We start from the raw sequence: 13,623 nt of genomic DNA, 5'->3' as shown, positions 1-13,623 counted from the left end.
AGGTATCGTTCATATTAGCGGGGGGTGCACTGTACTGATATTTTCTCATACATAGCTTTGAAAAAAAAAAACAATTGGTGGTGATAATTATAAAATTTGTATATTGTGTGGATTGTCCCACAACTTAGCGAATATTTATGCTATCAGCAGCAAAACAATTTCAAAGCCTAGAAGTATTGTCGGCGCGGTAAAAAGTTAGAATCGTGTTCTCGCCGATGTTGGATGTTTCTCAGAATCTATCGAGATACCTACCTAACTTCGGAAGTGGTGCATTCGATTCGCATCCGGATGCGCTTTAATGCGCCCTTTTTTCCGAAGTAGGGTATCTTGCATAGATACCAAGAAAAATCAATTTCACCGAACTTACAATACCTACACGCCAAAAAAAAAAAATGTGCGGTAAAAACTACCGTTTCAGGGGGTCAAGCACTCGCACCGTCAATTTTCAGCAGACCAGATATGCACTTGATTTTACCATGTCTGTAGTCGAAATCAGATTGTTGTAAATTATTTCCATCAAATGCACCAGTAATGTGTTGGGATGTACCGTAAACATAGTATTGCGCATTTCTTTCATAGTATTTCGCATTTCGACTATCGCAGAAGTTTAAACAAGTGCGGAAACGCTAATAAAAGTGTTCAATTGCATCTGATCGGGTAGGTGTCTTCGGGGGACTTATTCTTCACACATCAAAGAATAAGTGCTCTAAAGACACCAACATGATTTGATGTTATCCCGCACTTTTATGCACACATTTGCACTTATGAGGCTGCACGTCGCAGTCCAGTGGTGAAAGAAATACCCAATGGGTCGTATGAATAAAAATCGTTGAACTTTACTACATGTAGCATCTACTCAAAAACAAAATCCACAAAGTTTACTACACTTTTGGTATGAATAAAAAACTTTTCGAACATGTAGTACTTACTACTTTCGAACATGAGCAGTGACTGAAGCTGCACGTTAAGAAATTTCCATTCAGAGTGCAGAGTGATTCTGCACGTAAAGAACAATCTATTCAGTGTGACGCTTAAAATTAATACAATCATGCATATGAAGAAAATGCATGGAATCTAATCGATTACGCGACAATTTGCACAAATCATGAAGGTGCTGTTATTTGACAAGATTTATAGTGTAATTTTGCGATTAGTCTGGTATTCTCTTTATGTCTATGATTTTATGATGATGGTACATCAAAGAATTTTCTGGGTGGTTTTCGGCATTCGCCAACGCCAGTGATTGATGATTTTTAAAATACTAGCTTAACATCAATGAAGAGATCTTGAGATTACAGCTATCAAATTTGGAACCACATATTTTCTAGCATCAGTACTGAGATTCTGGTGAAATCGTGGTAGAATTTTGATGCTCCCCGTGTGTTTTCTTAACAGCATGTTGAATTCCGGATGTTCTAAGTGTTTCTGTGATATTCTCGTTATTTTGGTGGGGTTTCTAATAGTATCCTTGGAATGTCCTTAACTTAGAATGTCGAAATTTTTATGGGAATTGTAGTGATTCCATTGGTAGTCGTTAGAATTCAATGAGGATCTCCCCTTAAACACCAGGGTTCCCTTTGAAATTATTAAAATTCTTATCGATTTCACAAAAAATCCCATTGAAATCTATAAAATATTTACCGACATTCAAAACGTTTATATTAAAGCTTTGCTTTGAAATTCCAACGGAACTGGTGATCAACGGAATATTAAAGGTTTTTACAATAATTACAAAGATAAATTTTCAGAATTACAAATATTCACACAATAATTCGCAGGAATCCCACCGCAATCTCATAGATTCTTACAGAAATACCGTCTCAAAGATACCCACAGAATTCCAAGAGATTAATATTCAGAATCCCATTCCCACCCCAATTCTAGAGTTTTTACCAGATTCCTAATATTTCCGCAATATTCCTAGAATGGTATTTAAACTTCCAGAATTATCATAAAAAATCCGACATGCCTATCGGAAACTCAAAGTTCCTACAGGAATTCCGGAATTCAAAAGGAAATCTGAGATGTCAGAATTTACACGTAAAATTCAGAATTACATTATAAATATCTGAATTCCTACCGACATCCTAAAATTTCTAGAAAATAACATAATTATCGTAATGCCAGAATTCACACGGATATTACAAATTGCTACTGCCGGTAATCTTACCGGAATCTCAGCATTAGCGGGGCAAATGTTTTCGTAACCTCAGAATTCCTAAGCAAAACTCAAAATACCTTCCGAAATATAAAAACTCATATCGTTTTCCCATGATTTTTACTCAAAAGTAAATTATTCCATTCAATCCCGCAAAATCAAAGCATGTGTAGCAACCTCTGAAGCTAACTACCAGTAGCTTTGTAGTAAATGCTACCTTTATTCATAGCAATGCGTTGTTTGTAGTATGTTCGAAAGGTGTAGAAAGGAAAATGACACAAACATGTTCCACTCGTGTTCCACATATAGCGTTTACTACCGTGCATGTAGTAAACTCAACTTTACTACATTTTATTCATACGGCCCAATAAGTTGGTCTGAAATTCCAAGGTAGTTTCAAAAATTGGCGTAGTCAGCTAAAATATTAATTTTTACTACAGATTTTTTTCCCCTGTAGAACCTCACAAACAAAGCGTATCACGCCGCTCATCTTGGAGTTTATTCACAAATTTCATAACGCTAATAATGGCCATTTTCAACACCCACCCACCCCCTCATAACGCATTGTGTAAGAATATTTCTCGAATTTTGTATGACCTGTAACATCTTGGAGTCACCCACCCACCTCCTCCAGCGTTATGGAATATGTGAATCTGCCCTTGACCCGTTTACCCCTATAGGGATATTTTAAAAAAATGGTCCAGACGTGCAGAATGACCTCAGGAATCGAGCCCTGTGCTCAGATTTGATGGACATTTTTTTAACATAATAACGGTCTGTCGGGGCACCGTGCTTCTTGCACCTTGATTCTTTATCGGCTCCCACCTTTCTGCATGCATCTTGGTTCCCATTGATGCGCAACCTCAGGCGAGTAGGCTGCAATGCCAAAACGTTATGTTTTCATTGCACTCGGCTTTCACATTTCCCGCAGCATAGCTTCCACAAATAAGATTTTGCATCACTCACGCACACACATTTGAACCGATGTCGATTTAAATCGATCGCCTTCCCAACTGTCCGTTGGGATTGGTTGGCAACCGCTCTGCTGTAGAAGTGAAAGAAAAGTCAAGCTTTCAAAGCGCGGACTGCCGCCGAAAAGAAGAGTCGTTTTTCCTTTTCCGAGTGCCGAGGGTTTCAACCATTGAGCAAAGAAGAAAAAAGTGGTGCAGTCCCCATTTTGTACGCAATCATTTTGGAACACTAAAATTCCTGAAAGTGCCCTTTTGTGTGGGACAATTTTGGGAGAACAGGAATTCTTAAGTATGTTGTTTATCGAAGTAGCGATTAAATTTTGATTTTTACGAGTAGTGCGCAAAATTTTCACATTTTTTCCGGGGTGAGTCGGCAGGATAGAAGAAGAAGTTAGTGGCCGTGAAAACTCCGCCGTCTGAGCCAACAGACAATCGCTAGGAGTGTTTTATAACCTAGATGAATGGTAGTGTTCCGGACGAGGTCAAAAGTGAAAAAAGCGCGCGCGGAGTCGTTGCGAAAGATTCCCCAAGTGCCCAAAGAGAATACAAGACTTCCTAAAAAATCTCCCCGTCACTCACAATGGCTCTCGCTGCCATTGTAAATAAGTTGTCGCCGCGGCGGTCCTAGAAAGGGAAGTGCATTAGAAATCCCTTCTGGTTGTTTCGTCCCCCGGTTCCGAAGCAAGGACCCTTCTGAGAAGAACCGTTCCGCAAAAGGTAAGTGAAAAAGAATTTTTCGGTGCATTTCCCTTTGCATCGTGTTCTTCTTACTCGTATTACCGTCACGTATTGTTTTACCCCCTCCACCGAAAATGAAGAAAAACGTCCCCCTTTATCAGCTTCGATGGCACTTCTACAAGAGCCAAAGAATATTCAAGTCAATGCAAGGAAATCAGGCTGATCTACCCCTACGAAATTGTTCCAACCAAAAAAAAACGGGCTGTAATTGTATGAATGAAAATATTCTCAACGATATCACACACTCTGAAGTGAAGCGTGTAAGACATGTATTTGTGTACGATCAATGGTTGCGTAAGTGTTGGTGTGTTTGTTTTATGCTCTCTCAGCTGTCAATTTTTATGCAAAACCAGTGCTGCCATATATACATATATATATATATATATTCGAAAAGTAGCATAACCAATAATCCTTTTACAAAACGACATCAGGGTCTGTGTTTGGGGTCAGTACGACCCCAGAGCACTTTGAAGTACTGTAACTTTTTTGTTATCGAACCGATTTGTGTAATTTTTTTACACGCTGGTGCGTTTCTGAAAAATTGTTTTTTTTTTGTTTGTGGTGTCACTTGGACGGCTAAGACCGCTCACGGTCCATCTTGCCATGCAAAATTGTTGATTTGCGCAAGAATTATTTGAAAAAAAATAGGTTTTCTAGAGTAATTTTTACGAAAATAGTCGTTGTCTGTGAAATGGAGTCATATTAACCCCATATTCAAATCGCGATAGCTCCGCGAAATTTAAAAATGTGGTAAAAAAGTAAACATTTTTGGACGCTTATATCTCAGAAGCAATTCTTCAGTAAAGATTTACATCAAGGAAAAGGCCAACAAAGCACACATTGTTCTTTAGGAATTACCCCGCATGAGGACGCTGGCTTTGAAAATATTACTATCGGGTTCCCCCGTTGCTTTGATCGCTTTTATTCTGAACACTTTTCAATTTGACCCCCGCTAATTTGCACATCGTTCAAATAAAAATGGTTCAAACGTCATTTAGGTCATGGAACACATGGAAGTGAAACGAACTCAGAATCAAAACAAACTATCCAATGAGGTAAACAGAAACACGTTTTTGGCGTGAATGCGAATACGAATGCAAAAATGGCAAATTCGGCAAAGAAAACTTTAAGTTAATAACTGTGGAAGTGCTCATAAGAACACTACCCTGAGTAGCCCAGTGAGGACGTTAATGCCAAGAAGAAGCATTGGCACCTATAAAAGTGATAATAAATCTTCGAGCTGTTTGATGGAATAGGGGAAGGCGGGGCAGTATGGTCATACGGGGTAAAATGGGCCACCTTTCATTTGAGCTTAAAACACAGATTTTGATCTCGATAACCTTAGGACCTTATAAAGTATGCTTCAATCAGTCACCACCGTGAGAACTAGGCAAAAATCTTATTTTGAACTTCATATATCGATAAAAATCTGAAACGTTGATGCTACTACGAAAATCTTATAAGATTTTGGATGTAGAAATAAGCTTTGCAAAAAAGTTTTGTTTATTGACTTCAATTTTTTTCACAGCAGTTCGTTCTTCCATTATTTATAGGCATTATGTGCACAAAATTGTATAGATTCTAAAATAAATTTTCAATAAAACATAATTTATATGAAACATCTAGGAACGGGGCAATATGGTCATAGCCGGTCAAAGCTATCTTATCACAAAAATAGATAACCAAAAATGGCATGTCATTTTTGCAGTTTCATTGGAATATTGTTATCGCACGTGATTTCAATTAAAACTAGAATTTTTAACTGGTTAAACTTATTTGAACGACTATGTTTGAATACTGAAGCTCTTAGAACCATGATTTATTAAACTGTCAGCAAAACATACCTTTTCATGATTCAAATCAGACTTCAACCCAGTTTTGTACTAAACTCTATCATACATTATTGTCTTCTTCTAAGTTAAGCCTTGCAAACGGTTTTCCATTTAAAATAATAAGATTTAGTATGGTGGCTCATATTGCCCCGTAGGGGGGACCATTTCGCCCCGTATAGTGTAGAGTCACACACAAAATAGTGTTTTTCTAAAATGTTCCCAAAAAAATTCTAAGTAATCTTTCTACCAAAATACAACTTTGGTATGAAAGGAGATACTTCAAACTACAAATTAAGCTTATGGATCGATTAAATTGTATTGTGTTTCTATGCTTTTCAAGAACTTTTGCCTAGGTGGACCATACTGCCCCTATTGACCCTACCTATAATTAAGGTGAAGATTAATCGAAGGCAAGGTTCAAATTTTCAAGAGCACGGATCTGGAAAACCAAACATCCGTTTGAGCTGAAAACCTAATCGATTGGTCACCACCAGCGAGTGACCAATCGATTAAGTTTTCAGCTTGAACGGATGTTCGGATCTCCAGATCAGTGCTCTTGAAAATTTGAACTTTGGCTTCGATTCATTTTCACCTTAAATGAAAAACCGAATTTAATACTATACCATTTAATTCCACTAGAGTTTGTTTGTGAGATATGAGTTGAAAACATTTGATGCTCAGTAGCACCTCCTAGTTCTAGAATGCCGAGCGAACCAAGCCTGTAGCATATAGTCCCAAATCTAACCAATAACTTTGCCCAAAACGTGAGATATGTGACATTGATATATTTGTAGCTCACTAACGCCTCCTACTTGTAGAATGTTGGATAAAGCAAACATGTAGTGTATAGGCTATTGAGCAACTTTGACGAAGACATCAATAGTTGAAATCATCAGACTTTAGAACCATCCTAAGATCTTGTTACTACAGAACATCATAGTCGCTTAGGGGAGTTAGAAAACATTTTTTTTAGTTAGTGCCATCATGCGGTGAAATTCCCAACTTATTTATGTGTGATATAGTAACCTGAATAAAGTATAATTTTATATAGAACTTCTAAGATATGAGTAACCAAAGTTTCAAAAATTTGACCCAAGGCTAGGCCCTTGTAGTTTTAAACGAATGAGCAAGGGACAGTCATTGGCATCTCACCATGCAAAGGCCAATGACAATTTGCGAAATTTTTCGATTGTAGGCCCTCTTAATGGAGCAAAATCCGATCATTGGCCATTTCAAACAGGGGACCAATCAATGATTTGGAAAAAAAAGGTAAGTTTTTTGATTATGTTGACAATGTTGGCGTAGTTTGTGGGTGGTGAAATGATAGCATCTTACGATCTGATGACCATCTGATGGTATCAGAATCGGATTTGTTCACGATTTGATTGGCCTTTTAGAATTGTTACGCGGGATAAGTGTGAGAAAACATTTTAAAATGTTCATTTCCTCGAAGTGTATTGCAAGAACATTATCAAGGCTTAGCTATCGTTAATTACATATAGTTTTATCATTCCTGTGAATATGAGCCATTATATTCTAGTGAAACAATAAGAAAAATCTCTTTTACTCCCACTACTGGGTACCCCCGTTGCTTTGACCGCTTTTATTCTGAACACTTTTTAATTTGACCCCCACTAATTTGCTAATTTGAATGATGGAAATTAAAAATGGTCCAAACGTCGTTTAGCTCATGGTTTGCAATTAAATAAAATGGAACGTTGTGAAACGGGACGCAGAATCAAAAAAAAAAATCAACCGATGAGGTGACCAGAAACACTGTTTTTCGATGTGATTTGGGTAACTAGAAGGTCTAATTCTAAATAACCCCGATGGTTTACATAAGGTACCGTTCAAATTAGCAGGGGTGCACGGTATTGCCATAATTGGTATTTCTACTTAAGGCGAAGTAGGCCGTCATTGAAATGTGCACGCGTCGTTGATGATTGTTGCTAATTCATCTCACGATTTCAAATCAAAGAAAATCAGTTGGTTTTGCACTGATACATCTGAAAAAGTATCAGCATACTTTATGCATGTTAGCGCGCACAGTGATACATTTTCAAGTCAATATAAACTATCAATACTGAGTTTTATCACTTTGAAATGCAAGCTGAAAAGTCATCATTGTTACCAAAACGAATGACGGGCTACTTAGCCTTAATTGGAATGCATGTGCAACGTCAAAGTGCATTCGGGTGCATTTGACAGAAAATTGACAGTTAATATAAAACCGGTTTTCAGCACAGTTGCAAATCGTACGGTGCGTTTCAAACATTATGAAACTCGCCATACGATGTAACGTTGCTGAAGATGCCCTTAGGATACTTTTGAAATTACAAGTTTGACCCTTGGCAATTTTCATATTCATACCAGGAAAAAAAATGAATATTGGTTACATGTGCTCGTGTTACCCATTTATGATAAATATCCTGTTCGATGTTGTTCTGAATGTTCATTCTTCTTAATTTTATTGCATATTTGATACCATGATCGATGGAATCCATGAAAAATGAATGTCTTTGAGACACTGGTGCAATAATTACAAAGACATCATATAACAAATCAAGCTTTTCAAAACTGGGGGACAGGAAGCGCTCAACCAAAATTGTAATTTGTCCATATTTAGTTCAATTTTGGTACAAAATACATTCATACTATCAAATAAGGATTATGTTCGAACATGTTTGTGAGATCCAAATTATTTTTTCATATCTGAAATAATTACTAAATAGGCTCAAACGTCAATTTTTTTTAAAATTTTCAAACTTTTGTACTTTTTTAAAAAGGCGTGCAAAACAAGACAAACATACACCATTTACTGTTTGGCGCCGATTATTATGTGTCAACACTTGTAACATTCGCTGACCCACTCTCATTCGGATCAAGAAACAGAGGCGAATATTTTTTTATTTTCTGTGCTATGTTTGCAACCAAAGGGGTGTTCAATAGTCCAATAGATTATAATTAGGTTGTTAAAGTCTGCATGATAAAAAAATATGGAAGTTATTATCAATTTTATGCAAAACATAAATCACCCGAATTGCTCGATACTGTTGCAGTCTGTGAGAGTTGCTGCGAGAGCGTTCAATCTCGTGCCACGTACCAAACGAGAGAGTGAATGTTTACATTCATAGAGCTCTCCGAATGCAATGTGTCACGAACTGTTATGGTTGGCGAACTGTTACACTCTCCGAATATGGTACGATCGGCTTATTCGGATCAAAATCCAAACACTATCTTAGATTCATTAACGAAGATCCCACTAAAAAATCAGAAACTGTGTGAAAAATCTCAGAAAACCACACAATAAATAGAAGTCGAGTCTAGTACACGACACTGAAGACGGCCTTGCAGTTGAGGTCGAAATACGCGTATCTGTCAAAGGATACAAACTCTAGTGGAATTAAATAATATAGTACTAAATTCGGTTTTTTCATCTACTCACATAATAAAGCATAGGTGCCCAGATAGCTGTAGCACAGCTATTCAGCAAGACCAAACTGAGGGTCGTGGATTCGAATCCGACCGCTCGAGGATCTTTTCGTAAAGGATACTTTCTCGACTTCCCAGGGCACAGAGTATCTTCGTACCTGCACGCTAACTTCAAAGTACCCATTAATGGATAAAAAAAGTACAAATTTCCGAGAAAATTGGCTTAAGTCATTGAAAGAGTAAAAACGCTTCAAACTTCAAATAATGGGTATATTTCACTATTGGTCTGTAGAATGAAAATGGGTATTAAAACCTTACTTTTTACAGCACATTGAGGTTAGGAATTCAGTAAAAATATAAGAAAATAGAAAACAACACTATGAAAAGACTTGTTGAATACAATATAAAATATGTATTACTCATATATACAAATTACAGGATTTGTGTCCCCTTGTGGAAACCAAACACTGAAGGGGTGAAGACGCTGACACACTCCGAAACTTCCTCATTGGAACCAGTCGGAAGATGAAACTTTGTACCGAAAATATCGTTACTTATTACTTACGCATCTGTAAGACAAACTGACATCCGTGAGTAGAACGACTTTCACGTTGAACAACATTTTTTCGTAAATTTCCGAATCAAAAAAGGAAAATTGCGAAATTGATGGTGCTAAACTATACCGTGTACTGTTTACCCATTATTTTTTGCGAGTGAGCATACTCTATAATGGGGCTAAAGTTCATTTGTTCATATCATTTTAAAATACCCTTCTTCTGACATTTCCATACATTTCATTATAATGGGCACATGGTACCAATTTAAAGGGTACTTTTAAGTTAGCGTGATACATAACATGATGTACTTACACCTGCAATAAAGGGCAATAGGATCCTAAAGCCCTGTCCCAATTTCAGTACCATACGCTTAAGTTCACGCTTAAAACACATTGAACTTCAACATTTCACTTTTGCAAAAGAAAATATAAAATACCTTTAACCTAAAAGAGATGGTACACAAATTATGTCACGCTAAATTTCGACTTTTTTGACCACCTCCCCCCTCCTTGTCACGTTTTTTGTATGAGTCCTCTAAAAATTTTGCAAAGCTTGTCACACTATGTCTGAACACCCCCCCCCCCCTCTTGGAGCGTTACATAATTTGTGTACGACCCCTAATCTTGAAAGATAGGTCTATTTTGCCTGCGACTTTCAGACTTCTTCAGAGTCGAGCACTCGACACTGAAGAAGTCTAAGTAGCCGACGAAATAGGCCTATCTGCTAAGATAAGCAATATACTAGAATTTACGGGATTAGTCAACCTCAAACATTATCAAAAGTGTCAAGGTTCAAGGTGTTTAAATATGATATAACCGTTATTTGGGGTCTACCACAAAAAGCCGAATCACGAAAGAAACATAGTAATTTGTTCTCAAATTTCATGGTAGTTTTAAGAATGGGCGTAGTCACTGAAATAGTAGTTCTTACCAGTTTTTTTCCCGTGTATGCATGTGTCACTGATGTGACAAGCTAAGGGCTAGGACAGGACGTGACAGCTCAACTAAGACTGCCCCGTTGTTTTTCAGTCAATAACCTTGACGATACAAAAGCCAGTGCTACCAGTATCCTTTTCGAGCAAATCTTGTAAAAAATCAAATTTCAAGACTCATAATTTTGTAGTTTCTTCTACGCTTCATTCATAAGCTAAGTATGCTGTTCTGCTTAAGAAAAGTAAAAATATCTGCGGAAGAAATAGTCAAGATATTTTCTACAGTGAGCTCCATTTGAAATGACATTTCTTTCCAACTGCATACTGCGATCGAAGAAAAATGCTTTTCTTGAAGATTTCTTGCAAGAAATTTTCCACGCATCGAGATAGGCGATTACTTTTCTGTTGAAGTGCATACTTCGCTATACAATGCAAAAGAGGATCAGGTTTATATACAAAACGAGCGATATTTTAAGAGAAATTTGACACAATTTCCATAGCATTGCTTTCAATTAGGTAGTTTTCAAATATTTTAGCATTGTAAAAGCACATGCGGCAAACATAAGATCGAATATAAATGGATTTGAAACAAAAAGATTTCATGAAAAATTTCCAAAGCTTTGATAAAAACTCCAATATATGAACTAGCAACACGGCCAGGCTAGCAACAAAGTGCCCTGTTGCAATTCAACGCAACGATGTGGAAGTAGGCCTTTGCCAAAACGACCAATGAGAAGTGGTCCTTTTTGACAGGCAATTGGTTTCATTTTTGTACTTTGACCTGACACGTCTTGTCTTAGGCTAAGGGCAGTGTTGCCAAATATGTTTCATAATATTACAAGACGTTCCAAATCAACGGATCGGGAAGCTCTTTGACAGTTCTTCTATGGAAATGACAGCCACGTGTTTGGTCCTCCATCGATGTAAACAAATGCATAGACGAATCTGTCACATGAAAAGGCCTATTAGGTTAACAAGAGCTTTTGCAAACATATCTTGCATGTTCTAGGAATGTCAAGCAATTCTTCATGCAAGATTTGTTACTATCAAGTATAGTGCATAACTCGCAAGGCAACAATCACGTCCAAAAAATGATGAATGATTGTTTCTTAGATTTTAAAATACTTTATTAAGGGCCGATTTCTTCACCTACGCTTAAACCGTAAACCACGTTTACCCATATGATTATACTAGGTTTAAGACCTAAGCGATGGCAAAGAAACCGGAAAAATAAACTAAGCGAATAATGGCCAGTTATATTTCATGAGTTCCAAAATCGTGCCCAAAACTCGTGTTATGTCCAATAGTCTCACCATTTTTTATCTAAAAAATCTATGATCTGTGATCACATATATCTATAGACCAGAACATGAAACATCTGTGTAATTACTGTAATCTGTGTATGTGGCATCACTGGCTAAGGCCAAGGCTGGCTCATTTCGCCAGGGCCGGATTCAGCTTCCAGGGTGCTGAAGGTCGAATAATTTGTGGGCAGTTAATGTGTTTGCCCTTTCTGGTATCCATATGGATAGCTGCGTAGAATCGCCTATGAAAACCATCATCATTTGTTTCAGGAATTTGATAAAAACATAAAAATCCACAAAAAGTCTCCAGACACAGTAAATACGGAGTGCTAGATGTCAGGTGGCTCAAAATTTTGTTATAATGGATCATTAAAATAACCAAAACGGCCGCTATGGAAAGCTTAGATAGCGCCACCGTAGCCTTGTGTGTTTGACATAACAGCAATACTGTCACAATGTTAAATCCCATATACAGTGGCGCCTTTGTTTTGATGCGGTGAGCACTGACAAAAACTACCTTCAATGATCCATTAAATCGCATGTATATGGCAGTCTACGTGAAAGAATTGAATTATTGATAGGGAGTTACTATGTTATGACATACACGCTCGTTCAGATCTACTCAAAAGTGAGTAGATTTCGACTCACTTCGGAACAAAGTGGAACTGCTCAAAAGTGAGTAACACCATCGTTACTCACTTTAGAGTAACATTGTCAAATGTCAATATGAGAGTAACACTTACTCATTTCGTTTAATCTGAAATTTGCGAAAGTGAGTAGATGTCACTCACTTCAGGAAATAATATTTTTGGAAATAAATGTATTGTTTTATTAATAAAATCAGAAGAAATATATAAGGAGCACAACATTTATTCATTATCTCATACATAACTATATGAATAATACAAGATAACAAATGAAAAAATGTGATATTTGTGTTGAAATTTTCGCTGCTCTGGATTGGATCCCCGGATGTTATGAATCTCTGGGGGATTGATGAAAGTCATGGAGGATGTAGTTTGACCGAGCCAGTAGCCTTCCCGGTTAGACTGTAAAGAATTGATAATTAGTCCAATAAGAAGTACGACGGTAAAACTTACTGTTTATATTTTTGTTTCTTGCGGTTGTTCGATCAAAACCAGGACTTGGTCATTTTCACTCCGACCTCGCTTCACTTGATATCAGGATTATTGACTTCGCTGCACTAATCTGGAGTTCGCCGGTTGGACATCCGAATCGAATTTTCAAGCGAACTAACTGTTATTGCTCTGCTGGCTCGGCTTTTTTGAAAACAGTCCGACATCACGTCTACGGAAGACATTTCACCACCGTTCGAGCGCGCGAATTTTTTACAAGTCTTTGACGTTTACAAGTGAGTCAAATATGTTTGTGTTTACTCAAAAGTGAGTAAGGTCGTTTTCTTTCATGGTTGAGTAAAAAGTTACTCACTTTGATAACATAAAGTTACTCACTTTTGACTGCTAACTTGAAACTTCAAAAGTGAGTCAAAGTTACTCTCTTTTGAGTAGATTTGAACGAGCGTGTATTAAAGTTGACAATTATGTAAGAAATTCAGTTACATTACTATCACAGACAAACAGACGTCACACTCTCATCATTGTCCATCGACCACCTTTTTAACGGTCAATCCAAAAATATGTTAGGTGGCCAATCCGCCACCCGTAGCGCTCGCATCATTT

At 37.3% G+C, this 13,623-nt stretch overlaps 1 protein-coding gene across 1 annotated transcript in view; it reads left to right on the top strand.

Annotated features, from left to right (window-relative positions):
* Positions 1-3,200: 3,200 nt before the first annotated feature.
* The window catches only part of LOC5576834 (transcription factor E2f1), a 63,285-nt gene continuing 52,862 nt past the window's right edge, over positions 3,201-13,623 (top strand). The window contains exon 1 of the mRNA XM_021852650.1: positions 3,201-3,846. The gene's annotated coding sequence lies outside the window, so the exon portion shown is untranslated. The remainder of the gene's footprint in view (positions 3,847-13,623) is intronic.

Source organism: Aedes aegypti, chromosome 3, assembly GCF_002204515.2.
Source record: "Aedes aegypti strain LVP_AGWG chromosome 3, AaegL5.0 Primary Assembly, whole genome shotgun sequence".
Classification (NCBI taxonomy): Eukaryota; Metazoa; Arthropoda; class Insecta; order Diptera; family Culicidae; genus Aedes; species Aedes aegypti.
This window is presented reverse-complemented; position numbering and strand designations above follow the sequence as displayed.